Source organism: Melospiza melodia, assembly GCF_035770615.1.
Source record: "Melospiza melodia melodia isolate bMelMel2 chromosome 7 unlocalized genomic scaffold, bMelMel2.pri SUPER_7_unloc_1, whole genome shotgun sequence".
Taxonomy (NCBI): Eukaryota; Metazoa; Chordata; class Aves; order Passeriformes; family Passerellidae; genus Melospiza; species Melospiza melodia.
This window is the reverse complement of record NW_026948497.1, coordinates 6,950,953-6,977,721: the sequence shown is the minus strand read 5'-3', so window position 1 is coordinate 6,977,721 and position 26,769 is coordinate 6,950,953. Positions and strand designations below refer to the sequence as shown.

General features: G+C 47.1%; 1 pseudogene; it reads left to right on the top strand.

The window, feature by feature from the left end:
* Positions 1-26,769, top strand: part of LOC134432881 (zinc finger protein 208-like) — a 1,008,692-nt pseudogene that overhangs the window by 678,144 nt on the left and 303,779 nt on the right.

Sequence of the window (26,769 nt, the reverse complement as noted above, 5' to 3'; positions counted from 1 at the left end):
ATATAGCTTTAAATCTTTATGAGTCTCCTGAACAGAAGGTTCTTGCTTATTATCGATGGGAAATACAATGTATTGTGAATAGAATTAAGGTTCAAAGTAAATCACGTATAGTTTCTATAAGGTGTAGGAAATTAGTGCCTTTAACACAGCATTCAGTTGTAGGACCCTTCCAAGGGGATCCTGATGGAACATTAGATTGCTGCATTGATAAGTTGCAAAAATTAAGTTTGAAAGTGGCAGGACCAGTGAAATTAGGAGCAGCAAGATTGAAGACTGATAAGAAAAAGAAGGCAAAAAAGAGAACGGTCTCATTTGAATAGGGGTATCAGTGATTGCTAATTAATTTTCTATGATTAGAACACTTTTACAGTTGTGGGACCCTCAGGAAGATATAGTTGTTGAGGAGGATAACGAACAAGAACTACGATTACGAAATAAGATACACCTTGTGTTAAAGAAAGACCTTGAGCTGTTAGCCTCATATAGTAAAAAGGCTGAAGAGGCTTTGCGATCACCACCATTGAATTGGTTGCTTTGGGTTGAAGAACCAGAATTTTATACTGGTCCTTACTTACATTCGCTTCCTTGTTATGTTTGCAAAAAGGATAAAGATAAATGCTATGCATGGGTAGCTTTGCATTGTGCAGATTGTAATCAGGTTTATTGGTATCCACAGAGGTCATTGGGATATTTATGGTGTACATCTTGTTTTGGAAAGTGGATTCGAAATCATATCTGGGTTAGAGCTCTTGAACAAAGTACTGGCCTGCCAGGACGGACAGGATTACAGCTCTTTGAGAGTGCAGAACAAGTGATTATAGCATATCTTAGGTGGAAGTTACAGGAAAACCTTAGAATATTTGAAATTACTAAAGCCTCACGCATCATAGCAGCTCGCCGCAAAGCTGATTTGCCTTCAAACTTACCTCATGCTATACCTGTGAGCAAGGATGCTGATTTAGAATTAGATCAGTATATTCAAGAATTGACTCAGCCTTACAATAGACAATCTAGCAAACCAGGGAAAAGACAGCAAAGAAAGGAAAAACAATGTAAGCAGAAGGAAGAAAAGGAGAAGCAAAGCAAGCAGAAAGAAAAATGAGGTTTGTTTTTGTAATACTGCTCAATGCTGTAGCAAGTGAGGCAGTAGGAGTAACACACTTTAGTCAACCAAGGGAAAATTTATGGGTAACACTTGCTAATCAAACTAACCAATCATCACTTTGTCTTAGCCTTGGAGGACTCACTAACCCATTTCGAACATGCCTGGTGGGACTTCCGGTGTGGTCTCCTGGAGAATTTTGTAGTTTGATAAACAATCAAACCTTATGTATGTCTAACATGTCAAACCTCACATTGCCGGTGCAACAAGGGTATACTGCAGGTCAGAGTGATGGCTATCGTCAATGCTTACTAATCCAATCACTTAACACCTCTTTGCATTCTCCTCCTGAGGAATTGGATCTTTTTGGAAGTACAAATGCCAGCATATCTAACACTACAGCTGGTGGATGGTTTAGCTTCAAACTTTTGGGTGCTCAGAATTTAAACCAACCTAAAGAAACATGGGCCACCCTAGATTCATCCCTGAATGTGAGTGAATTCTCTCCACAGCATTACAGTCAATGTAACGGCACAAATATCACAGCACCAATGAAATTAGCCACAGGAATATTTTTGATTTGTGGAGACAGGGCATGGAATGGTATACCAGCTAAACCACAGGGTGGACCCTGTTTTTTGGGAAAATTGTCACTGTTTCATCCTAATGTGTCCTTGCTAATGCAGCTGAGTCAAAATTCAAACAGGAAAAAACGTAGCATACATGACTTAGACTGCAGCAAGATAGGAGATCCATGGTTTTGGGGCACATTCAAACAGGTGGTGGTTTCAACTATCTTACCAGGAGGATCTGCCAATAAAGCCATGAATTTAGCAAAACAATTAGGATGCTGGGCAAGGGATGAGCTGAACAAGACATCACAAATTCTAGACATGTTAACTGCAGATGTGCAAAGTGTTAACCATGCTGTTTTGCAAAATAGAGCTGCTGTAGATTTTTTGCTCTCAGCACAAGGACATGGATGTGAAGAGTTCGAGGGAATGTGTTGCATGAATCTGTCTGATCATTCAGTGTCCATTCACACTAAGATAAAAGAATTACAACAGGGACTTCACAAACTTAAGGAAGAAGACGGTTTAGGAATTGACGAATGGCTTAAAGGCTTGGGACTCGGACCATGGCTGAGGAACCTTGTGATCTATGCTATAGGACTGCTGGGTGTAATCTTACTGTTTTTGCTTATTTTGCCTTGTATCTTTAACTGTATTCAAAACATGGTCAGCCGTACAATAGCAAAAACATGGCAAACTAATCTCCTTGCACAAGAAGAAAACGGGGGAAATGTGGAGAGTATTATTAATAATTGGTTAGCTGAGAAAGGCCACACTGATATAATGCCGCTGGTTAAACTGAAGGAGAAATGTCAGCAGTCAGCAAGCTGAAAGGAAGAGTCAGCAGTGACCTTGCTGCAACATGAGGATAGGGAGTTGAGATTAGTCCTGAATATATCCTAAGAATATGTAGAAAGTATCAAAAGTAGAACCATAGGAATGTAGAAGTAGGCGTAGGTGCTGATATGTAACTGACCAATCCTGAGCTCAACTTTTGCAATATGTATGAAGCTCATTATTAACTGTATTTAACCCACCGTACTGATCAATAAAATCGAGCCTGTGATGATCAAATTGATGTCCTGGTTCCCTTCCGCCGACAAGCAAGATATTAGGAAGGTTAAAGCTTAAGAATGGAGCTCTGTGTGTTGTGTTTTAAGGCTTACAAGCAGGTATTGTATTCGAAATAAGCAAGCATTGTTTTAAGCAAAGGTACGTGTGCTTATGGTGTGTGAAAAATTGTAAAAGTTTAGTAGTAATAAAATGGTTCTAAAAATAGTAATACAATTAGAGTAATAATAATTTGGACAATTTGAATTAGGACAATACAAGACAACAAATACAAAGAGTTACGGACCTCTGGGTACCTTTTTCTGGGCAGCATGAGCCCGAAAAAGGACCCCCGCTAACAAAGATTAACCCTTAAAAACAATAGCCCATTGCATATTCATGCACTTCATACATGATGCATAAATTCCATTCAAACACAGGATTCTCTCTGGTCAGTGTCAGCTTCTTCCTCTGAATCCTAACAGCACCTTCGAGGCAGGAAGAAGTTTGTTTCTTCTGGTAAGAGAGCAATAAATTATTTTTCTCTGAAAGATTCAGGTGTCCTGTGGCTGCTATCTCGCTGGAAGTCCTTTCTTTAAAAAAGTATCCTACGTGGCATCGTTTCTATTTTAACAATTTTTATAACCTAAAACTATATTTAACATGGTACTTAAGAGAATTAATACAGCATTACTTTCTAACACAACACATAAAATATTCATTTAATATTTGCGAAAAGCCAATCATAAAATACAGGCATTTTCACATTTACCATATGTATTTTGGTGTATTGATTAGTAGTGCTGTATTAACAGTTTAATAATAAATGTAGTCTTGTAATTAAAAGGTAACTTTTGTAGTTAAAAGAAGAACTATGTCAGTGAGGTTTTTTTAAAGGAAGGAATGAGACACTCGCATCAGATAGCAGCCACAGGACACCTGAATCTTTCAGAAAAAAGAATTTTTTGCTCTCTTACCAGAAGAAACGAACTTCTTCCCGCCTCAAAGGGGCTGTTAGGATTAGAAGGAAGAAGTTGATGATGGCCAGACAGAATCCTGTGTTTGAATGGAATTTATGCATCATGTATGAGGTGTATGAATATGCAACGGGTTATTGTTTTTAAGGGTTAATCTTTGTTAACCGGTGCCCTTTTTCAGGCTCGTGCTGCCCAGAAAAAGGTACCCGGACATCCATAATTCTTTGTATTTGTTGTCTCGTATTGTCCTAATTCAAATTGTCCAAATTATTATTACTCTAATTGTATTACTGTTTTTAGAACCATTTTATTACTATTAAACTTTTAAAATTTTAAAAACAAGTGATTGGCGTTTTTCACAGGAGTTGAGTCCCAAATATATTTTGGTGTCGCTGAGAGAGGTATTTTTAATTTATTTGATGAAGGGGGTACTTTTGGATCTCTCAGGAGTGCAAAGGGGAGCAGGGGAAGCGCTGAGTGCCTAGAGTGGGGGGATGCTGGAGAAAGGGGACCCTGGAACACCTGATGTAAAATTTCAATAGCGAATGTGAATTTTACTTCTATACCTTTTATTTTAAAGCAAGCACGCAGCGCTGGGTGGCTGGGGAGTCACTGCTCCACTCATAGCACACACAGTTCAGTAAATTATATATACTGTTTTTAAGCCTACAAAGCATTTTCCAATATGCTTGGTTAGTCCAAATTAGCAAATATCAATAAGCTGGGAGCAGTAATTTCACAATATTTCTAGGTGGTCATTGATTGCTATCCTTCTTGTGATTGTCTGGAGGGAGGCCTTGCACTGGTGTCTGCTACATGATTTGTCAAGTGCATCAAGCTTTTTATTATACATAAGCTTTTAATTGCTTTGTTACAATATCTCTTAGCTTTACCCCAACTTCCTCTATTTTATTCTAAGCATCAGTCGTCTTGCTGCCTCATCTCTTTTGCTCTACTATACTTCTTTGATTTTGATGCTTTATTTGTCTATTTGGTCAGAAAGTTTCAAAACCTTTCTTTGTGTCTTGTTTTGGACACAGCAGATAGAAGCATTTGCTGATTCCATTCCCAATTGGCATGTGTCACAAAAACAATTTCCACAGAATCAGGGGAGGGTGAGCTCTGGGACCCCCAAAACCCCCTCAGCATGCCTGAGCAGGACCCGGGAGAGGGGGAATGCCCACGACCCACAGGCCCTCCATCAGCTGTGAGAAGAGGGACCCCCATAAGCCCAAAATAAGGACACTGGAAACAGGGCACTCCTGGGAGAGGTTTTTGGAATTCCTGATTTTTGGAGGTATTTCTGGCCACCAGACACTCAGTGACTTCTAGAGATGGACTTGGCCAGTGGGACCTTCAAAGCCAATGTCCTGGCTTAGGGCAATTTTGGGAGGAAAAACTCTAAAGGTGTTTCCTGTAGAAGAGCAAAGTCAAGTGGCCCCTCCTCCAGCTGGTTCTGGAAAAGTATTTTCTTTGAGAGAAGTGGAAAAAAACTGTTTATTGAACAGGCAAAGCACTCACCAGCCCCAAAAATGAACAGTATTAAACAATAAAATCTCTTGCTGCTCCAAAAGAGATGACAAACTCACAAAGTCCCTCCGTGAGCTGTAGCATGGCTTGCTCAGTCTCTTATCAGTCTCTTATCAGTCTCTCTGGTGCTGGAAATGCCGTGGCCCAGCCCCGGTGGGGCACAGGTGTGAGCACCTGGTGCTCTTCTGGGTGTTCAATCCAGAGCAGGTTTAGATGGGTCCAAAGAAAAGGATAAACCAAAAACCACAGTCCAGGGAGCTTCTCTTCCTCTGCTAGCTCAAACTGACTAACAGCAAAGGAGGGCTCTGTCCCGCTGTCTGTCCATCTGCAGACAAGAGAGGAGCAGGAATGTGGAGGAGTGAGAGAGGTTCTGAAAACAAACTCCGTGCTTCTTCTTCCTCCCTCTCTGCTCTCAGAACCAGTGTTAAAGGTGCAAAGCTTATTTCAGACAAATGGGGATACGAGCATCATAATTTCACCCCTGGGACCCCCAAAAGACCCTCAGCCTGTGTAAGCAGGACCCGGGAGAGGGGGAATGCCCAGGCCCCACAGCCCCCCCAGCAGCTCTGAGAAGAGGGACCCCCATAAGCCCAAAGTGAGGACACTGGAAACAGGGAACTCCTGGGAGAGGTTTTTGGACTCCTTGATTTTTGGAGGTATTTCTGGCCACCAGACGTCCGGTGACTTCTAGAGATGGACTTGGCCAGTGGGACCTCCGAAGGCAATGCACTCACATCTTGTTTTTCCCCCAAATCAGGATTTCCCATTCCCAAACCTCATCTGGATGGAGAAGGCTGTGAGGAAGAGGAAGATGCCCCAGGGCACTGAGGCAGGTGAGAAGGAAGTCAGTGCCCCTTTTCCCCTCTGTCCTGCTCCGTCTCCCAGCCCAGCACGGCCCCAGCTGCAGCACAGCCCCACTGCTGATGCTGTCCAGCCAGGGATGCACTGGGGGGATCTCCTTCCCCTTCCCTGTGGCACGGAGGCAAATCCCAGCCTCTCCTTGTCCTTCCTCCCCCAGGGAAGGAGCTGAGGATGGAGACCAGGGAGGACAAATCCTCACAGCAGAACCTGGTGGAAGAGGCCATTTTGAGCGGCTCCAGGGCACAGGAATCCACTGGGGAGGAAAAGCCCCGGAGATCCCTCAAGAGGAGGGGCTGCAAACCCAGCCCAGGGTGCTCCGAGGAGGAGAGACTCAGCCTGTGCCTGGAAGGCAGCCAGAGATCTGGCCAGAGCGCTGAAGTGGTGGTCCATCAGCAGCTTGATGATGGCAAGAAGCCCCACCAGTGCTTGGAATGTGGGAAGAGTTTCGGCAGGAGCGACCACCTGCTCATCCACCAGAGGACCCACACCGGGGAACGGCCCTATGAGTGTAGGGAATGTGGGAAGAGCTTCAGGATCAGCTCCCACCTGATTGTCCACCAGAGGACCCACACCAATGAACGGCCCCACAAGTGTGGGGAATGTGGGAAGAGCTTCAGGATCAACTCCAACCTGATCGCCCACCAGAGGATCCACACCAATGAACGGCCCTATAAATGTGGAGAATGTGGGAAGGGCTTCAGGAGGAGCTCCAGCTTGAAACTCCACCAGATGATCCACACTGGGATACGACCCTTTGTGTGTGGGGAGTGTGGGAAGGGCTTCCGTGACAGCTCCCGCCTGATCATCCACCAGACAATGCACACTGGGGAGTGCCCCTACACGTGCTCAGAGTGTGGGAAGAGCTTCATTGAGAACTCCAGCCTGATTCTGCACCAGAGGATCCACACTGGGGAGAGGCCCTACAAGTGCAGGGAATGTGGGAAAAGCTTTAGGCAGAGCTGCCATCTGAATGCCCACCAGAGGATCCACACTGGGGAGAGGCCCTACAAGTGCAGGGAATGTGGGAAAAGCTTCATCGACCCCTCCGGCCTGAGTGTCCACCAGAGGATCCACACTGGGGAGAGGCCTTACAGGTGTGGGGAATGTGGGAAAAGCTTCAGTCAGAGCACTAGGCTGATTCTGCACCAGACGATCCACACCAGGGAGAGGCCTTACAGGTGTGGGGAATGTGGGAAATGCTTCAGGCAGAACTCTAGGCTGATTGCCCACCAGAGAATCCACACTGGGGAGAGATCCGATGAGTGTTCTGAGTGTGGGGAGAGGTTTCAGAGCCGATACCGTCTCCTCAAGCATCAGCAGATTCACACAGAATAGAGGCCCTTCTGCTGCCCTGACTGCAGGAAGGGCTTTTAGAAAAACTGCACTCTCGTCGCCCACCAGTGGATCCACACTGGGGAGAGGCCCTGACAGTGTCCCAAGTGTGGGAAGAACTTCTCCCAGAACTCTGCCATGACCCAACACCAAGGGAGGCAGCAGTAAGGGATGCCCAACAAGTGCCCTGTGTGCAGGAAGAGTGTTGCCTTGATTTTTAAAGATTTTCTGAGCCTTCTAATGTTTACATTCTTGGAGCAAACATTCTCAAACACTTTCTGTAAATAACTTCTTGTTTGGCATTCTTTTATAGAAGAAGAAAAATATGATGGACTGTTAGTTTGTCCAGTGTCATTGGAGAGGTGGCACTTTCACCCTCCAATCCATGGTCGCTTTTAGAAAACTGTAAATGTTGGAGTCAGGAAATAAACTTCCCTTTTCTTCCCCTTGAGAGCAGCAGTGTGTGCGCTCGTGTTGTTTTGTGTCCTACAGTGACAGGAAGAGCTTTGAGTGCTGCTTCAACTCCATCCCCCATTGGGGACCCCCACTGGATGGTCCACAGTGACCCTCGCTGGGCGGAGACTTGGTCATCCATGATCCTGGTGATCCATGTTGGGAAGATACCTGGCTGGTGGTCCCCACATCTTCCTGGCTCTCCTTGGGCATTGGACACGGCCAGAGAAAAATCCATTGGGATGCAAACAGACATCAGAATTTCATAGTGGACAGCACAGTTTTTTACTTTCGACCCCAAAACAGTCTCACCTTTTGCATCCAGTCATTGCTTCGAGTGGCATCCAGAATTCCAAATGGAGTTGGAGGTCTTTTCCAACCTGAATCATTCCATGATTCTAATTCTCTCTGGCCCACCAGCATCTTCCACAGCCAAATGGTGATTGACTGGGGCAAAACCCAAGATTTTGGAGACAGTGGAGTGGAAATCTTTCTAGAAAAGGTCCTTTCTACCCGCCCAGGCACACGGATACTCAGCCAGCATGGACACATAAATGCTTTTATTTTGGCCTTTATTTTCTTTCATTTTTCATTATCCTTCACCCAACGTTGGGGTAAATATAAAGACATTCAACTAAGACTTGGATGGTGACATTGTGGGACTTGGGTGGGGACATGGTAGGGATGGGGACAAGGACGTGGGTGGGGATATGGTGGGGATGGGGACAAGGACCTGGGTGGGGATATGGTGGGGATGGGGACAAGGACATGGCTGTGGATGGCGATATTGGGCATGGGGGGTGTCACAGATAGAGATGGTGACATGGGGCTCTATGGCCATGGATGAGGAAATGGGGGACATGGCCATGGATGGTGACACAAGTGGCCTAGAGACAAGTCCATGGGTTGACATGTCCATGCCATGGGGTGTCCCATGGCCAAGGACAACACATCCCCACCACCACCATGATACTGTCCCTTTCATGCTGCCATTTATTCCCTGCTCCTCCCCATTGTCACCCCACTGTGAACCCAGCCAGGGACAGGGGTGACATTTGGGGACACTCCTGTCCCCACTCCAGCACATACCTGGGGCCAGCAGAGAAGGGGATGAAGGACGATGGGGACCGTTCCTTGCTGTTTTCCAGACTGAACCTCAGAGGACTGAACACCTGGGGTGACACCAACACAGTCACACCGAGGGGACACAGCTGTCACCACCATGGTGACAGGGACACCTCATAGGGTGGCCCTACCTCACGCTTGGGCCAGAGGTCTGGGTTGTGGTGGGTCCCATAGATGCTCATCAGGCAGATGACCCCTGCTGGGATGGGAATGGCCACTTTAGGGACAGCAGATGAGGATGGGTGGTGACACTGGGGACACCCTGGCCATGCCATACCCTTGGGGATGACACAGCCATCACACAGGGGGATGTCCTCGGTGCAGCGCCGGGACACAGCAGTGACAGGAGGGTGCAGCCGCAGGCTCTCCTTGATGCACATGGTGGTGAAGGGCAGCTGGGACAGGTCGTCCCTGGGGACAAGCGGGGCTGGCATCGTGTCCCCAAGCCACATGACCGGGGTGGCCCTGGGGACATCTCACCATTCAATGTCTGCAGTGTCCCGGCCAGCCAGGAGCTCCTGTACCTGCTGGCGGCATCGCTCCTGGTGCTCAGGATGGCCGGCCAGGTTGTAGAAGAGCCATGCCAGGCCACTGGCCGTGGTGTCATGGCCTGTGGGGACACTGGGTGAGTGAGGGGACACTGGAGTGGCTCCTCCCCAGTGGCACCTGGGAGCTCGTGCTCGCCCTCAAACATGAAGGTGTCAGCCTCAGCCGCGATGTCCTCGTCCGACAGGGTGCGGCCATTCTCGTCCTGCAGAGGCAAGATGAGCCACGGGCCACTGGGGCCACCAGTCTGTGGGCCACCTGGGGCCAAATCCCATCCATGGCCACCACCCTATGGCACCACCATCCCACTGGCCACCAGCTCTATGGTCAATGCTGCCCATGGCCACCACTGTTCCCCTGTAGCCACCAGTCTATGTCCAAGCCTCCCATGGCCACCAGCATCCTACTGGCCTCTATGGTCAATCCTTCCATGGCCACCACCACTCTTTTGACCACTTTCATGCCCCATGGCCACCACCCCAGCTCCACCTTGGTGAGCAGCAGGATGTACTCGCTGGGCTGCCTGTACCAGGGACGATGTGGGGACACTGTGGCCACCAGCATGGATGATAGCAGGACCATTGGGGCCACCAGAATGGCCAACAGGGACAGTGATTGGACAGGATGGCCAGTGGGGACCATGGCAGAGCCAGCACAGCCACCAGGATGGCCAGCAGGGACAATGGTAGGGCCACCAGGATGGTGTCATGATCCGTTCGTACAAGCGAGGGTCATGATGGTTTGTTAACTGATCTGAGTGCAAAAGCAACACGGAAGGGGATTTTGGTATTAATCAAAACAAATGCACCTCTTATTGAGTGCCTACAGCAGATGTGATGGAAGGATTAGAAAGGAGAATAAAGGAGAGAGAGAGAGAGAGAGAGAAAGAGGGGAGGAATAGCTGCCAGTGGAGAGATGAAACCCTCGTGGTCCAGCCAATAGATCCGTCTTGTCACGTCAGGGAGAATCTCAAAGTCTTGGTTCTGTTATAGTCCTCCAGCAAGGGGGGGAGCAGGTAAGTCTATTGAAACCACCGAGAGGGAACAGGTGAGTTTACAGACAGTCCATGTTCTCAGCAGTGAGTGAGACCAATTGTTTTCTTGGTCCAGGGAACACACCTGCAGGCAACACTTGGCAAACATCTGGCTTCAGTTCGGCCAGCCCCCTGTGTTAGAGTTATAGGGGTCTCAGTCTCAGCCCTTGGGAGGGGGCTTCAGTCTCCGTCACAGCGGTCGTGAGGCAGCTGAGGGAAACCTCAGAGTGTCTCTTACAGATGATCAGTGGGGACAGGTGTCAATCACTCCTGGCCGTGGGTCTCATAGCTGAAGATGCACTTCTGGAGCGTGTCCAGGGTGAGGAGGCTCAGGGGCTGCAGCTCCTCCAACTCCACCGGCCCCCACCAGCTGCCACTGCTGCTGCCGCCCACTTGGCCTGCGGGGAAGGGCTGGGTTGGGGAGGGAACAGGGAGGGGATCAGGGACATGGGATAAATTTGGGGGTGGGACAGGGGTGGGAGAGGGGGAGGAGTTGAAGAGAAGGTGTGGAACAGGAATGTGGTGATAAATGAGGGGTGGGGTTGGGGTTTGGGGGCAGCTTTGAGTTTGGGGTATGGGACAGTACAGATTTTGGGTACAGGACGGGACTCGGGGTGCAGGACAGGACTCAGGATGCAGCAGTGGGTGCAGGACAGAATTTTGGGTGCAGGACTGTCCTATGGTGACGTTATGATGCTTGTATCCCCATCCATGTGTTCTGTTTATGCTGGATATTATGTTCTGTGCCTTCAAGACTGGCTCTGAAGAGCGAAGTTTTGTTTTGGTTTTGTTATCAGCCGCTCCCCCACGGCTGGCGGGACACAGAGACAGGGCAGTACATGGTGCTGCTTTGGCTTTTTGCTTGGCTTTTTGCTTTGCTCTTGCTTTTGTTTCTGCTCATTACTTAGTTTAGCTAAGCACTCCGAATTTTTCCCTGGACTGTTTTTCCTTTCTCTTTTTTGGAACCACTCAAACCTGCTCCGGACTGGGACCTGGGAAACACTGAGAGTTTGCACCTTGTGGCTGCAGCAGCTGCCCCAGCACCAGAGGGACTGATAACAGAGCGACCACTCCCAAGAGAGACTTTCTGAATTTGTCATCTTTTTCAGAGTGGTGAAAGAGTGTTGTCACCTGGTATTGTTCATTTTGTGTGCTGGGGGTGCTTTGCCTGTTAAATAAACAGGTTCTTTCCACTTCTCTCCAGGGAATCCTTCCTGACCCAGTTGTGGGGAGGGGCAATGTGCGTTTGCTTTCTGGAGGAGCCCCTTTGGAGGTTTTCTCCCAAATTTGCCCTAAACCAGGACAAAATTTGGTGCCCAACGTGTGGGGCTTGAGAGAGAGTGGAAAAAACCCTGTTCTGACTGCATTTTGGTTGCCATTACTCTGTGTTGGTATAAAGCAGTTAATGGCCATGTTTTTTGAATTCATAATGTCTCTTGGGGTGGAGGCTTGCATGCATTTCTGGTCCCTAGGTGCAGAGGATCATTAATGGGACATCACACCATGATTAATATGATAAGGGAAACCAATTTATTACAAAAAGCAAGCCATATTTATACTGTTCTCTATTGTTCACACCTCAAGCTGATACATGATTGGTTAAATCCTTTTTACGCACGCATTTTGATATTTCAGTTAATTTTAGTTAGTCTTTCTTCTTCATGCATCTCGCTGTGGTTTTCTTGTCTGCCTTTGCATCCTGAACCGTCTGCTGCTGAGCGTGTTCTCCTTCTTTTGTGTCCTTCAAGGGCATGGTGACCTCACTCAGGTTCTATGAAGGCTGGATTGTGAACATGTTGCATATGTCCATTGTCCTCCAAAAAACCCTCAGCACTCCTCCCGGTGCTTTCTGGTCATTCAAGTGCCCTTCAGCTGACTGGTTTCATGCTTTGAGCTTCAGGGAATTGCCCAATCTTTCTGAAGCTGAAATAAATATCATATTAGTCAACATCTTAATTGTGTTTATATCTCACAGAATTGCCTTTTCTTTTGCCTTTGTCTAAAACTGTTCCTGTGCGGAAATCTCTGGGGGATGGTGGACATGTCAGATGCTGCTGGGACATCCCAGAGCACTTGGACCTTGGCTCTGCACAGGAGAGCTCTTCATCCCCTTTCTCTCTTTTCCTCCCTCTGGGCATGGAGGGAGCTCCTGACTTCAGTGTGTGACTCGTGTGTGCAAAGAGCAAATCTGGGCAGAATTGGGGCAGGGAGGGTTTGGGGGGACCTTGGGATCTGTGCTGGGCACAGAAGGTGCTTTCCATTGCTCTGAGGCTGTCTGCTGTGGAAAGTGGATTTAATATCCAGCAGAGGAATGACTTTTGCATTTGATGGAACTGTGCCTTCCCTTGGCTTTGTTGGCTGAAAAGATACAGAGGAGCACACACAGAGTTACCAACTCCTGGATTCCAGCAGTGTTCAGATAGAAATTACAACAGGAGCTAGGGTCAAGATGTGTGCTTGCCTTGTGGTCAGTCTTCAATACCCCTTGGTCTCTCTGGGCCCTTCCCCCAGGTGGGGCTTGGGCTCATTTGGTCCCTCAGGAGCTGGGCTGTGGGCTGGAGAGGTGGCTGTGGAGCATTGCCTGTGCTGTGCCAGGGACTGGCAGCTACTGCTGGGCTGGGATAGAGGCTCTGGGGGGATTGGGGCTCCAGGGCAGGGCAAGGCTGGACCTGCCCCTTCCTCCCCCCCACACAAAATGTTTAGAGCCAACAATCTCCTCCAGTCTGTCACAACAGGGAATGCTGGAAGTGAAATCCCAGTTGTGGCCATGGGCACCTGGCTGAGAAGGACAGTTTTGTTCCATAGGAAGGAAAGCACAGAGCCTCAGTGTTTGGAAGGCAGGTGAGAGTCTCGCTAGGCCAAGGCCAGCCAGACTTGTCAGGAATGGCAGATTTTTTTTGGGAGCAGTCTTTGGATTTAGGGAATTCTGGAGGTGGAAGACCAATCTCAGCCATGCATGCCTGGAGAAGTAGGACAGTTCTTTCTCATAGGGAGGAAAGCACGGAGCCTTCCCCAGTGTTTTGGGGACAGATGGGAGGTGACTCTCCTGAAAACATTGCCTGCCACACTTGTCCTGGCAATATTCCTATGGGAAAAATTTGGAGTTGAAATCCCAGTTCTGGCCATGAGTAATTAGAAGAGATTGACAGTTCCTTTCCTAGCAAGGAAAGCACAGAGCCGCAGTGCTCCAGGAGCTGATGAAAGGCAGCCTTTGACATTCCAACATCAGCCAGAGCTGTCCGCTGGCCCCTGGGAGGCCAAGCCAGCCAGGCCTGTTCCATGTTCCCTCAGTTCCATGAGACCCAATGGTCCCTTGCTTCCATGTGTCCCTGAGGTGCCATAATGCCCCCTTGGTGACACGAGGCCCTGAAGGGTCCCAATGGTCTCCATGGTTCCATCAGGCCCCACAGAACCATAATGGTCTCTGAGTCCATGAAGCCCGCCTGTGTCACCAAGGCCCCTTGGTTCCATGGGCTCCAGTGGTGCCACAATGATCCCCTTGGTTCCATGAGGTTCCATAGTGCCACCACGATGTCCTTGGACCTGCTGGGACTCTCAGTGTGTTCCCAGACACCCCCAGCATGGTTACAGACGCTCCCAGTATATCCCAGTTGCCTTCAGCATACTCACAGTCATTCCCAGTCACATCCACTTGGCCCAGTAAGATTCCACTTTCCACCAGTATGATCCCAGTCACTCCCAGTGAAGGGAACGGACCGGGATGGACTGGGACAGGCTGGGATGGACTGGGACACCGGGATACACCAGGCAGGATACACTGGGACACACTGGGATACACTGGGACGCACTGGGATATACTGGGATACACCGGGACATACCAAGACACTCCAGGATACTCCAGGATACACCAGGACACCCTGGGATTCACCGTGCCCAGCACTGGGACCCACTGGGAGCAGGATCAGAGCACACTGGGACTCAGCAGGGCCAGAACTGGGGCAAAAGGGATCACAGTGGGACCCACTGGGATATACTGGGAGTGACTGCAACCATACTGGGGATGACTGGGAACACACTGAGAGTGACTGGAGTCACTGAGTCTACATTGGGGGCAACTGGGAAGACTGGGATCACAGTGGATTCCTACCGGGGTCATACTGGGAGTGACTGGGTCTGTGCTAGGGTGTCGTGGTTTTGGTTTGCTAATATAAGATCTCTTTAATTTTGAGATTTTTTTTTGGCTAATGCACTAAAGAATGTGGTGGGTTTGGTGTTGGTTAATTACTAATACACTTATTTTTGGTTGTGAGATAGGATTAGGAGAAAGGTAAAGCAGGCTCAAAACTTTAAAAGGGTAGAAAGAAAAATTTTAATAATAGTAAGTAAAAAGAAAAAAAAGGTAGTAAGAATCAAAGCAAACTTTTTAGAATACTTCTCCCCACAACTTTTTCTTTCTCACTGACAATGTAAAGAAACTAAACTTAAGATTTCTAGTCAGTTTACTACCTCTCAAAGAGTCTTTTTTTAGTTCACTTAGGGAGAGAAGTCCCTCTTGATAAAGTTATGGAGACTTTTCTACAAAAGGAAAAAAACAGTTTTCTCGTGGTTCTCAATTTTGTCATGAATAACAACTGCCAGGGGAACCTTGCTATCGTAAAATCTTTCTTATTTCTACAAACCTTCCCACAGCTTGGAGATGGGCTATGTTGATTGATGGGGTATTGTTTTAAAGATGAGCTGTTCAAAGGCAAAAGTTCTCATTATCTATCTCTAAAATCATCTTCATCTCTGGGAGCACAGATCTTCATTTTTAGAAGCACAAGACTGTGCTCTTTCTTTGTGCAAACTTCTCATGAGATTACAGCTATTTCAACATCTGCTTACTTTAACATAGAAGCCTTTACCTAATATCAATTCAAACACTTTCATTTCCTTATAGTTTTATGTGTTATAAGGGAAAAGAGTCTTTTCTTTATAGCTTACAAGAGGATTTCAGCTCTAAAAACAAAGCATCTTCTCCCCCTCCCATCTGGGCCTTACTTACCTTCTTCTTTATTACCTTTAATATCTTCATCTTGTTTTTAATATACGTGCATGTTGTTCTTTTCTCTCACTCAGAAGAAGACTGAAGCACTGAAAAAGTTAACATCACGCCTGAAGCCTACCTAACCCACCAATAACTACTAACAGAAAGCTGTGGCTCAGTTGTGTTCAGATCAGCTTTGTAGTTAGTGTTTAGTTTTCTACGCCAGCCACAGAAGTCTCTGGTCTCAGCCAGGCTAAGAAGAAGAAGAAGCAGCAGCCTGACAGCGAGATCTTCGCAGCCACAGCCAGCCCTGCTCTGGCTAAAGCTCCGCAGCCTCCCCTGTCTCCTTGCCCGGCAGCTGCTGAAGCCCAGCCCGGCCAAACCAGAGCCCATGGAGAGAGAAGCCAGCAAGCAGCCCAGGAAATAGAAAAGAAGCCCAGCCTGCAGCAAGACGGCCCAGCCCATCCCAGACACAGAGCTGAAGCCCAAACTGAAACCCAGCACCTCCCTGACGACCAACAAAGAAAAGAAAAGTTTCTGAATTTTTTGGTCTTTACCATGTGTGTTTCACAAAAGCGTGTCTAGCTTTTCAGCAGCTCAACAGACTGTCAGATACACAAAAAACTTTGCATCACTTCCCTACATTTCCTCCCATTCCCAAACGTAACACAGGGGCCACTGGGAACAACTGGGATCAGACTGGGAGCAACTGGGAGCAGCTAGGACCAAGCTGGGAGCAACTGGGATCATCATGGCATCAGAGTAGGATCATACTGGGAGGGACTGGGTCTGTGCTAGAGGCAACTGGGATCACACTGGGAGGAAATGGGGACATGCTGGGGACCAATGGGATCATACTGGGAGCAACTGGCACCACACTGAGGGTGACTGGGATCCTTCTGGAATCATACTGGAAGTGACTAGGGGCAGGCTGAGGGCAATTGGGACCATGTTGGGGCAACTGGGATATACAGGAAATGACAGGAATCATGCTGGAGGTGACTGGGAGTGGCTGTGAGCAAATGGAATCATACCGGAAGCTACTGGGAGCAACTGGGAGTGAGTGGAAACACATTAGGGACAACTGGGATGTACTGGGAGAGACCAGGAGTGACTGGAATCACAAAAGAACCATAAAGGAAGTCACTGGAATAATACTGGGAGTATCTGGGCGTGACTGGAATCCTACTGGGTGACTTGGAGTGACTGGGACCATACTGGGGGCAAATGGCACTGTACTGAGAGTGACTGGGTTCATCCTGGAATCATACTGGGAAGGACTGGAACCATACTGGGAGTGTCTGGAACTGTAGTAGGGCTGAATGGGAACACCTGGGATCATACTGGGAGTGACTGGGATGATACTGGGATCACACTGAGTGTAACTGGAAGTGACTGGGACCATCCTGGGGGTGACTGGGAGCCACAGGGCCCATGCTGGGAGTGACCTGGGGGGAACTGGGGGAACTGGACTGGCTGGGGCTCAGGGTTGTTCTCCCCCAGGGCTGCCCTGGCTCCTGCTGCCACCCTGGCCCCACAGAGCCGAGGGACAGGGGACAGCTGAGGGACAGGAGACAGGGGCAGGGACGTGGAGAGGTAGAAGGGAGTTCCAGGGGGTCCTTGAGCCCAGGAAAGGGGAGTCCAGGGTTTCCCAAAAAGGGGGAAAAGGGTGGGGACAGCAGGGATGTTCGAGAACGAGGAGTTCAGGGGGTCTCTGGTTTTGCACACAGCTGGGGCTGGGGGCTGGGAAAGGCAGGAATGAGGGACCAAGGCATTCCAGGGCATCCCAGGGTCAAGCCAATGGCCAGTCTGGAGGCTGGGAGCCATGGGATGGCCGGGAAAAGGGGAGCAGAGAGCCCTGATGTCCAGGAATGGGGTGTGAAAAATGCATGTATTTTATGATTGGCTTTTCACAAATATTAAAATGAATATTATATGTGTTGTATTAGAAAGCAATGCTGTATTAATTTTCTTAAGTACTGTGTTAAATATAGTTTTAGGTTATAAAAATTGTTAAAATAGAACTATGCTATGTAAGATGCTTTGTTTAAAAGAAAGGACACTTGCAGCGAGATAACTTGCAGCCACAGGACACCTAGATCTTTCAGAGAAAAAGAATTTAAAGGCCTTCTTATCAGAAGAAACAAACTTCTTCCCACCTTGGAGGTGCTATTAGGATTAGAGGGAAGAAGTTGACACTGGTCAGACAGAATCCTGTGTTTGAATGGAATTTATGCATCATGTATGAAGTGTATGAATATGCAACGGGCTGTTGTTTTTAAGGGTTAATCCTTTGTTACCAGGGGTCCTTTTTTGGGCCCGTGATGCCCAGAAAAAGGTACCTGGACGTCCATAACTCTTTGTTTTTATTGTCTCATATTGTCTTAATTCAATTTGTCCAAATTGTTATTACTCTAATTGTGTTACTATATAACCATCTTATTACTATTAAACTTTAAAAATTTTAAAAACAAGTGATTGGCGTTTTTCACAATTTGGTAGCAGAGGATGGTTACTAACTCCTCGCTGCCGGTGCTTTGGGAGAGTCAGAGTGGGGAAGGCGCGCCCTGCCCTCTTTGGCAGCCTCGCTCTGCTTCCCCTGAAGTGACCGACAGACGCAGGTTACGATCTGTGGACAAAAGGAGACAATAAAACAAAGAGAACAGGAAAAGGGTCCCTACAACTGCTGTAATTTGCCCCCTAAGAGTAGTAGTGCGCACGAAGAACCCGGGAAGGAAAAAGGATTGGTAAGTATTTCTCGGGGGGCAGGTACGGGGGGATGAATGTGTGTGAATGAGAGGCGGGCTGGTTGTCCCAGACCTGCCAAGTGAGTGCGGAGTCTCCCACGCTGCGTTTCCGACTTTTCGCTGGAAAAGCGGCCAGTAAAGAGACAAAGCGACTCATAAGAGAGTGAAAGAATCCCCGGGGGTGACTGGGACTGGGTCTCAGGGAGGGGTTGGACCCCTCGGTGGTGGGGAGCAAGGTTTCCTAGCCCAATCCACTAGGAAACAGGACAGGAGGGGCTCCTAAAACCTGCTGGGTTGAGGGATTTATATTCCAAGAGCATCCAAGAGCAGGGTTGAGCAGAATTCTCTCCGAGTGAGGATATGCCCGAGAACACTCAGGGTGGGACAACACAGCTAGATTGGGGGATAAAAAAATGCCCAAGAACATCCAGGGTTGGACAACACAGCAGAACAAATTAAATGCCAAAGAGCATCTGTAGTTGTACCACACCGCTGGGTTGAGGGACAGAAAATGCCCAAGAGCATCTGAGGTTGAACAACACAGCTGGATTGAAGGAAAATTACCCGAGAGCATCTGGGGTTGGACAACATGACAGGAGTGAGGGAAAAATTGCCCAAGAGCATTTGGGGTTGGATAACACAGCTGGGTTGAGGGATATCCAATGGCACCGGGACTGGCCAGTAACACCTAAACTTGTAATAGGCGATGTGAAAGTAAAAGGTACCTTATTGTTGTTTTGTGGTGTGTGAGAGTGACACACACACAGAGCCAGCCTCAACTTCCTGGGCAGGTGGGAAGGGGGAGGTGTGGAAAGAGCGAGTGACCTGCACACCAGGCTGCAGCTCCCGGCTGGGTGGGGGCTTCTGGGCCCAAGAGGAGCGAGTGACCTGCGAACCAAGCTAGCGTTCCCTGGGCGTGTGAGGGGCTGTAGCTGAAGAGTGTGAAAGACACGCAGACAGCCTCACAGGGGAACGGGCACCAGAGGCAGCCAGAGTCAGGGCCCTTCTAGGGGGCCTGGTGACACTGAGACCTGGAGGTAAACCCCAAAGCGAAAGAGGGGGCCACAAGGACCTGTGATTTCCTAGCAATAAGGATCCACTTTGTGTCTTGAGAGTGTGAAGGAATGTGTGAAAGTGAATGAGAAATAAAAGTGAGTGAATGTAGACGAATGAAAGTATAGGTAATGTCGATTGTGCATTTTAAGCCTTACCGTATCTCCTTGGAGGGAGTTGGATTGTATTGAAAAGCAGTGTGAGAAAAAGGGGTTTTTTTGGGTGTAAGTAGTTGAAAGAAAAGTGGTATTTAAGTTGTTAGTAAAAAGTGAAAAACAGAAGCAGGGGACGAATAGATAGAAAACTGAAAAATGAGACAGAAATTCAGTAAGGTGGATACAGGAAAAGAAAAGCAGAAAAAAAATACCAACAGAAATACCCCAAGACAGCACTTTGGGAGTTATGTTAACAAACAGAAATACAACTCATTGCAAAATACAGGGTATGCAGAAGTTGATGAGAAAAAACATGCAAACTTGTGAATTATATACTTAAAAACAGCATTAGAAAATTTAACACAAAGGAGTTATATATTGATTCAAGGTATGCCTTTAGAGTAGCACATACCTTAAGAAAAATTTTAAAAGGGAGATTGCTTAATTAAAGAAGAAAAAGATTAGTACATGAGAAACTTATTTTCGAGGTTTTAGAGGCATTACAATTACCTAAGAGAGATAGCAATAGTACATATTAAAGGACACCAAAAGGTAAAGACCTAGAAATAAGAAGAAATAAAATAAATAACTGGCAGATCAAGAAGCTAAAGATGCAGCAGAAAATAGAGCTGAAAGAGTTAATATTAACTCCAAATGAAGAAAAAAAAAGGGGGGGGGAATTAAAACAAGATTGTGGCGAACAAGATAAATCGGGGAAATAGAAACATCTTAATATGGAAGACAATTAGATAATAAAACGCTTACGAGGGAATAGCAGAGGACGTGTATCAAAAAGCCCGGTGGGATACACAGGCTAGGTGTGATCATTTTTTTAAAAGAACTATGGGTGCATTGAGACCTTTAGAGTAAAAAACAAGTACCTGAAACATGTATAATTTGCCAAAAGATAAATAAAAGGGTGATGAGAAAAACAATATGAGATGGTCGTCAGTTAGCTCGTCGACCATTTCAAAGCATCCAAAAAGCAAAACGGGGAAAGTATAGAGCTGAGAACAAATTACCTCATCCATTCCCGTTCGTTCCCCGACTCGTTCGCACCAGCCCTCCCAGCCCCTGTGCCGGCTCCGGCACAGTCCGTCTGTCCCGGTCCGTCTGTCCCGGTCCGTCTGTCCCGGTCCGGCCGCCTGGCCCGCGTTCTTGCCGGGGGTGGGGGTCTGTCCTGCCGTGTGCACCGTGGTTACCGCGCTGATCGCACCGAGGGGGTCCCGTCTGTCCCATCCCCGGCTGCCCTGACTCTGTCGGCTCCCGCCGCTGCAGCCGGGGTCAGTCCCGGCTTTGTCTCTGCCGGATCAGCCCCCGTGAGCCGAGTGAGGGCGATCCCCGCTCCAGCTCGGTCTGCACAGGAACAGCCCCTCGGGCGATCCCAACCACAGACCCCGCCTTTGGAGCCCCCAGACCCTGAGCTGTGCCGATCCCCTCGGGCCATCCGGGCTGCAGACCCCGCCTTTGGAGCCCCCAGACCCTGAGCTGTGCCGATCCCCTCGGGCCATCCCGGCTGCAGACCCCGCCTCTGGAGCCCCCAGACCCTGAGCTGTGCCGATCCCCTCGGGCCATCCCGGCTGCAGACCCCGCCTCTGGAGCCCCCAGACCCTAAGCTGGGCCGATCCCCTCGGGCCATCCCGGCTGCAGACCCCGCCTTTGGAGCCCCCAGACCCTGAGCTGTGCCGATCCCCTCGGGCCATCCCGGCTGCAGACCCCGCCTCTGGAGCCCCCAGACCCTGAGCTGTGCCGATCCCCTCGGGCCATCCCGGCTGCAGACCCCGCCTCTGGAGCCCCCAGACCCTGAGCTGGGCCGATCCCCTCGGGCCATCCCGGCTGCAGACCCCGCCTCTGGAGCCCCCAGACCCTGAGCTGGGCCGATCCCCTCGGGCCATCCCGGCTGCAGACCCCGCCTCTGGAGCCCCCAGACCCTGAGCTGTGCCGATCCCCTCGGGCCATCCCGGCTGCAGACCCCGCCTCTGGAGCCCCCAGACCCTGAGCTGTGCCGATCCCCTCGGGCCATCCCGGCTGCAGACCCCGCCTTTGGAGCCCCCAGACCCTGAGCTGTGCCGATCCCCTCGGGCCATCCCAGCCACAGACCCCGCCTCTGGAGCCCCCAGACCCTGAGCTGTGCCGAGCCTCCCCGTCCTGCCCTGAGCTCCATTCCCTTGGTAACCACAGCTCCGGCTGCTTAAGCAAACTCTCTAAAGGAATCACTTTATTGAAACACTATAAAATCAGTTAGAAGAAAGCCCTCTCCTGATTCTTCCTAAAAATACGTGAGAAAGGCTGTAGAAGATAAAAATCCAAAAAGAATGGGATAAAGAGATTGGTCTATTTCCATTAAGAGAGGTTCTCAAAGGGGGGTGATGGATCAGAGTTTGTAAATGCTTCTTTGACTTTGTCTGAGGTCTGAAATTTTAAGAAATAAATAAAAGAGATATTTGGAGAATCCCATAGGCATAGCTGAACAATTAGACCAACTTTTAGGTCCAAACATGTATACTTGAGAACAGATGTGGTTGGTAATGAAAATAATAATTTTCTCAGGAAGAAAAGCAATTAATCAGAGCAACTGAAATAAAAGCTTAAGAAAAAGATAATCTGCAGGGACCCCCAGAGAAGACAAAATGCCAACTGTACCTCCTGAATGGGGTTAAAATAATGAGGAGGGGAGTAAACACATGAACAGTTATTGTAATTACATAACCAAGAGAATAAATGAGACAGCATATCAAAGGTGAAATGTGAAAACAAAAGATTTTTGAGAGACAGCTTTTAGAGGGGAAAGAAAAAACTCCAACTAAATAGATAAACAAACTTTAGAGAAAAAGGAAAATGGTCCTAAGTAAGCAGAAGATCTGAAAATCTTTAAAGAAATGGGCCCATTAAAAAAAAAAAAAAAGTCATAGGCTTTAATTTTTTTTGGGGGGAACAAATACCATCAGGAGCCTGTGATAACTTTAAAAGTGGGTCCCCAAGAAGAAGAATTGGAATTTGTTATAGACACAGGGGCAGAGAAAACCTGCCTGTTAAACGTTCCAAAAGGTTATAGTGTGAGCAAACATATAGTGAAAGTAACAGGGGCAAAAAGAGGAAGTTTTACATTTCTGGTCATTAAAGATGTGGTAATTGAGGGAAGAAACTAAAATTTAGGTGGGAGATGTGTTATTGGTCCCAGGGGCAGGTAGCAATTTATTGGGAAGAGTCTTACAAGTGCAATTAAGAGTAAGAGTTATATCAGAAAATAAGAAAATGACAGCTAGAGTTTTGAAATTAAGCCAAGAGGATGAAGAAAAAAAAATCAACAAAGAAGTTTGGGCTGGAGAAAGAAATAGGGGAAGAATAAATATCGACCCCATAAGGGTTACAACTGAGAGAGGAGAAAGAGAGAAGTTGAAGTAGAGAAGTAGTTAGGAAACTCTGAGATGTTAGAATGTGAAGTGATGACATCTTGGTGCTAGAAGAGAGCAGAAGTGTGAATGCAAGTTTTTTGCATGAAAGGCAGAGAAGTATCTTAACACATGGTTGTTAAGAGGTTATTCAATGCCACACTGGGGTCCAGAAAAGCCTTAGCAGAACGGGCCCTCCTTGAAGAGAAAAGAGGATAAGTTGACGAGAGAAAGAGAAAGAATGTCAGGAGCACCTGGGCACGCCAGGTTTGGGGTTGTCAAGGTTGGGAGGTGTCTGAGCGCTCCCTGCGATCGGCGGGGTCTCGGGGGCTGCGGCAGGGACCGATCCATGGAGGTGCCCCGGGCGGGGCTGGCAGCAGAGGACACAGGTTTGCGGCCAGGAGCGGGCTGGCTCCGGGGCAGAGCTGCCGGGGGGCTCCCAGACTGTCGGGGCGCCGAGCCCAGGATGGCAGCGTCAGCCTGGAAGTAGGCCGAGAGAGAGAAGGGGGGAGAGAGAGAGAGAGAGAGAGAGAGAGGGAGAGGGCAAAAGAGACCCAGGGCAGCCCCCAGGGTCCCCATGCCCGGGGCTGCTCTCCCCTGCCCCGGCCCTGCAGCCAAGGGGCCGCAGCGGGGGAAGGGCCAAGAACAGCACTGACAGCAGGGCTGTGAAAAGAGGGGCAGGGGGGACTAGCACTAAAAGATAAAATCAAAGCAGAGATTGCTGACTCTCCAAACCTCACAAAGCGGTTTGTTTTTCTTAAGTAAGAGGTTTTTTGGTTTTTTTTTCTTTTGTGTGTTTTGTTTGCCGTTAACGAGAAGGCTTTTTTCCTGAAGAAGAGGCTGCTGTAGAGAAAGCTTTTAGCTAAACCCAGAAAGTTTAGAAGGAAAGCGAATCGTAAAAGTTAATGCAGTATTATCTTTCTTTTATTATCTATGCTATTAAGAAGTCCTTTCCAGGTACTACTGAAGCAACAATCAAAATCACGGAAAGAGAGTGAATTCATGCCAGCAGAATCAAAGGACTTGTGAAGAAACTTGAGGAACGGACTATCATATTTAAACCGGGTGATACTGAACTGACTTTCCAATGGGGACTGAGTGGTAATGGTTTGAGAAAACCAAATGATCCAAGAAATGTACAAAGAATAACACTGAATTAAGAAATAAGATAATGCTTATATCACTGGATTTGAGCACTGCCTGAATAAAACATCTCCTTGGGGGAGGAATACCTCAGATAGAAAGATCAAGAACGTTTTTGTATTCTGACCTTAGCCCTAGAATTGTACAAGGGAGAAGGGGAATTACTATTTCCATTAGTAAACTTTACTTGATTCATTCCAATACTGGGCATGCTAGGTGGGTTATAAGTAAATGCTTAAATTGTAAGAGTAATTAGTGTTGTGATTCGCAAAATTTATGCTCTTATTGCAAAAAGTGTTAAAGTACTGACTTGTTTTTGTGGATGGGAATTATTAGTGCCTGTTAAATGAGAGATACCTGAGGAACAGTAAGAGACCACAGTTAAAGAGTGTCAAAACCAATTTGCCTAGCAATTAGTTAAGAGAAAGTGACAAGAAAATAGAGGGCAAGACCAGATTGGCCTCTGTATTTCACCACCAAGAAGATCAAATAAACCTGCTGTGGGTTGCAACCTCACAGGCATGGGAGGTGGGAGTATAAGCCATACTGGACCTCTGTTATTCCTGTTTCTGGCACTCACTTGTTGTCTTTTCCCTTTCGGGATACCAGCAGGATTGTGTCACAAATGCTACAGAAAGCATCACATAGAAAGGAACTAAAGTTCCTCCTTTATTACACACACCTATGTCAACAGCCACTGTTATAACCCATCCAAATTAAGAACTTGTAGGCAAAACAGAGTAAATTATTAGATTACAAGAAACTTAAGAAAAAGTGGCAATAGATTTAGAACTGAATGTCCAAAAGGAGAGAGAGGGATTTGTTTTAAATTTAATCTTGAAGATGCGGTTCAAGATTTGGAAAAAAAACCCCAAATAATAAAGGAAAAGGTAAAACCAGCACAGCAATCTAACTCTGTATTGACTCCAAATTATCTGTTGAATTGTATTACAAGACTCCAAGCAGTTATAGAAATGATAGCAAATAAGGCTGCCCAGGCATTAGAGTTAACATTAAGTCAGCTAAGCCAAACAAAAACTGTAGGGTATCAGAAAGGTTCGCTTTAGACTATTTATTGGCCAAAGAAGGGGGTGTTTGTGGAAAGTTCAATATATCAGATCGTTGAAAATTGATGACCACAGAAAAGTCATTCTAGCAAAAGCAAAAGAAATCAAAAAGAAAAATATATACGCATATAACAACCCAGGTACCAGTCCAAAAATTAGAAAACAATGTTAAAATCTAGCTGGTGGGGTAATGTATTAGAAGAAATTAAGATCTTTCATTTGTGTTACAACTGTTTTTATATTTCTTTCTTGTGTAATCCCGTGTTTTATTTTACCAGCATAGTCCAGAAGATATAAGTAGAAAAAAAATATTGCTCAAGCCAAATGATTTACAAAGAGTAAGAGTGGGGATTGTGAAAAATGCATGTATTTTATGATTGGCTTTTCGCAAATATTAAAATGAATATTATATGTGTTGTGTTAGAAAGCAATGCTGTATTAATTTTCTTAAGCACTGTGTTAAATATAGTTTTAGGTTATAAAAATAGAAACTATGCTATGTAAGATGCTTTGTTTAACAGAAAGGGCTTGCAGCGAGATAGCAGCCACAGGACATCTAAATCTTTCAGAGAAAGGGAATTTCTTGCCTTCTTATCAGAAAAAATGAACTTCTTCTCACCTTGGAGGCACTGTTAGGATTAGAAGGAAAGAAGTTGACAATGACCAGACAGAATCCTCTATTTGAATGGAATTTATGCATCATGTATATGTATATCATGTATATCATGTATATGAATATGCAACAGGCTATTGTTCTTAAGGGTTAATCCTTTGTTAATGGGTGTCCTTTTTCAGACTCCTGATGCCCAGAAAAAGGTACCCGGACATCCGTAACTCTTTGTTTTTATTGTCTCATATTGTCTTAATTCAATTTATCCAAATTGTTATTACTCTAATTGTGTTACTATTTTTATAACTATTTTATTACTATGAAACTTTTTAAAATTTTAAAAACAAGTGATTGGTGTTTTTCACACTGACTGTTCACCGCTGCCAATGCTCACAGTATTCTCCTAACACACTTGAGCTTCCTGTCTTTCAGTGAGAGAAAGATTCAGCTAAAGTCAAGGAAAGAGGGCAGGGGAGATGGAAACCTTCCCTTGAGATGCTTTTAGGAAGGCCTGAAGGGACCCTGCCTTTCCTTGGAACAGAGGTGGTCACCATGCATGGTGTTGCCTGACCTGCCCTAGGTGCTCCTCTATTCCAGAAGGACTTTTGCCCACTTCATCACTTGTCTGTCCCTCCAATTCCAGGGCCTCAAACCTGCTCTGTGAGATACTAAACCTGTAAGTCAGCTGTAAGTTTTCAGAATATGGCACTGACCATGGCTCTAAGTAAGTTTTTTTAATCAGGCTTACAATATATTTTGAGAAGAAGAAGGAACAGAAGGGGTAGATACCACACAAGAATCCAGCAGAGTCTTCCCAGCTTTTTTGTCTGGGTTCTATGAAGCACAATGCCCAGTGCTTGCATTATGCTGTCTTTTCATGTGTTCTGGTGACCAGAACCATCCCATGGCCAGGCCCAGGATAATTTGGGTGCCAAAGTCCCATTGCCTGCAAACATCACACTCTTTTTTACCCAGCTGGTGCTCAGCTCAGCATATTTGCTGAGACAACTTTAGGACTGTTTTCCTTAACTTGG